Source organism: Apium graveolens, chromosome 7 (assembly GCF_009905375.1).
Source record: "Apium graveolens cultivar Ventura chromosome 7, ASM990537v1, whole genome shotgun sequence".
Lineage (NCBI taxonomy): Eukaryota > Viridiplantae > Streptophyta > Magnoliopsida > Apiales > Apiaceae > Apium > Apium graveolens.
In genome coordinates this window covers 161,782,504-161,785,727 of record NC_133653.1, presented here as the reverse complement: position 1 = coordinate 161,785,727, position 3,224 = coordinate 161,782,504, and positions in this window count along the sequence as shown.

Genomic DNA, 3,224 nt, shown 5'->3' with positions numbered 1-3,224 from the left:
TCCTCAACTACCTGCTTCCCTTTCCTACATCTTGCCTCTTCTGCTCACATATCATAAGCATCTATCAATAATTTACTCATGGAATTCTATTCAACACATACTTCTATCTACCCTTCGTTTTACCCAAATTCGATTAACGGATTGAAAGTTATGCAATAATCAAGTAAACACCGAATATATAGACCGATAGTCAATTAACAAGTCACATGTAGCACATAATACATCACGTAATCAATGATATATTATTTATAAAGAAGTCTCGGGTCATAAATAGGCTTTCTGGTATTTAAAATGATTTTTAAAACATTTTTCGGAATTAAAACGGGTCGTTAGATCAATTTCGGGTTAATAAACAGGGTTCGGTTGGCTCATTCTGGCTCCGAAATAATTTTAGAATAATTATCGAGCCTTGGAAATAATTTAGAATAATATTTTAAAGCTCGAAACTATTTTTCAGAATTTTTAAATCATTTTTAAATACCAATTAATCAAATATAAATTAACTGAAATTAATTAACTAATTAATTTAGATTTATTTGTGAATTAAAAATAATTTTCAGAATTAAAATAATAATTTTTAGAATTTTCAAAAATTAAAAACGAATTTTTATAATAAAAATAAATAGGAAATATGATTTTTAATAACTAATTAAAACTAGTTTATCTCAAAACACAAGTTTTATATCATTCATTGTCTCTCTTAAAAGATTACATGAGAAGGGTATTTATAGGCTTAGACAATAACCCAAACCCAATAGGATTCCGAGAGAAATTCAATATCAGCTTGAATTAGCCAATATCTGAATCCTTCCGGGAAACAAATTTAAAAACCAAATCCGAATAAAAAAAAGACAAAAACCAAATCCAAATAGGAAAATAAAATCCTAAGTGCTTAAAACAAGAAAAACCCTTTCAAGTGAAAGGTAAAAACTTGCAAGCAAAATTCAAATTAATTATTATATAATAATCAGCTACTTGTCCAACTTCATGCATCGCTCCTTTATTCCTTGTTGTCCAAGTAAGCTGCATAACCCATGTTTGCGTCCTCTCCAATTGAACACCACCACGAGCACACATAACCACATCCAAATTAACATATTCATTCCTTGATCCTCATCAGATAGTTTAATAAAAAGCTCCCATTTATCGAAAATACGGGTTTTATTGATTTACCGAAACGAATATTGTATCGAAAATGTTGTGCCGGGACCCGCGCAGGACAAACCGTAAGCCGGATCGAAAAAGTCGAAACATGGAATATGCTCGGAATATTACAATTAGGTTAGGAAGGAGTTCTCGAAAGAGTTTCGGGTTCCAAAAACGTAACAACGGTTGACGTCGGTTGGTTCCCGTTTTTATAAAATAGATTTTAATTACCCGGAAAAAGATTTTAGAAATTTCATATGATTCTTATAAATCCATAAACCAACATAAAAATAATTAGAAAGATATGACAATTATCTATATTTTATTTTGGACATATAAAAATTAAAATACTCAATTAATATTATTTTTGAATATTCAAGTACAGATAACACTTAACAATTAGCTCATAGAATAGATACTGAACACACATAATAATTATATAATAGCAAAAATAATTACACGATATATCCCGAATATTACATCCTTCCCCCCTTAAAAGGATTCTGTCCTCAGAATCTCTAAGAAAACAAATGAGGGTATTTCTCTCTCATATCACTTTCTAACTCCCAGGTTGACTCTTCAACCTTTGGGTTTCTCCACAATACTCTTACTAACTTTATCACTTTATTTCTTAATACTTTCTCCCTTTCCTCTAGAATCTCTATTGGACTCTCTACATATGATAAATCTGTTTGAAGTTCTATTGGCCCATATTCTATTATATGCCTGGAGTCTGGATTATATTTCTTAAGCATTGATATGTGAAAAACATTGTGAATGTACTCCATGTGCGGAGGTAAGGCCAACTCGTAAGCTACTTTGCCAATATGCTTTAGGATTTCAAAAGGTCCGACATATCTTGGGTTTAGCTTCCTTTTCTTCCCAAACCTCGTTAGTCCTTTCCACGGTGATACTTTCAATAATACCAAGCTTCCTTCTTCAAATTCCATGTCTTTTCTTGACTGGTCCGCATATTTCCTTTGACGATCTTGTGCAGCTATTAATCTTTTCTGGATAATTTCAACAACTTCCTTTGTCTGTTGCACCAATTCAGGTCCGAGTATTTTGCGTTCTCCTACTTCGTCCCAATATACTGGAGATCTACATTTGCGTCCATAAAGGGCTTCATAAGGTGGCATCCCAATACTGGCGTGATAACTGTTGTTATAAGCAAACTCTAGTAGGGGTAAATGCTCGTCCCAACTTCCTTCGAAATCAATAGCACAAACACGTAGCATGTCCTCGATTGTCTGGATCGTTCTTTCACTTTGACCATCCGTTTGGGGGTGATAGGCCGTACTCATATTCAATCTTGTTCCCAAACATTCTTGAAAACTCTTCCAAAATCTTGAATTAAATCTTGGATCTCGATCAGATACAATAGACACTGGAACTCCATGACGAACTACGATCTCTTTCAAGTACATATGAACTAACTTATCGAACGAAAATCTTTCATTTATAGGCAGAAAATGAGCTTACTTGGTAAGTCTATCTACTATAACCCAAATGGCATCATGATTAGCCCTTGTCCTTGGTAATCCAACTATGAAATCCATGGCAATATGTTCCCACTTCCACTCTGGAATCTCCAATGGCTGTAGCAATCCGCTTGGTCTCTGATGCTCCGCTTTAACTTTCTGACAGGTATAGCATTTGCTAACCCATTCCGTAATTTCCCTCTTCATATTTGGCCACCAATAATTCTTCTTTAAATCTCTGTATATTTTGGTACTCCCTGGATGGATGGAATATCTTGAACTATGTGCTTCTTGTAAAATTTCATTTTTCAGCTCCGTTACTGGTGGAATCCAAATTCTTGAAGAAAACCTAAGAATACCTTGATCATCTTGTTGCGTGCATAATTCCTCACCTACCAAACTATTTATATCTTGATCCATTACCTCTTTCTGGCATTTCTTTATTTTCTCCAATAACTCCGGTTGGAAAATCATACTATACACTTTTTCTTCCTCAGGCTTGCAAATTCTAATCTCCAATTCCAATTTCTGAAATTCTTTATATATCTCTTCAGGTACGGATAATACATTTAACTTTTCCTTCCGACTTAACGCATC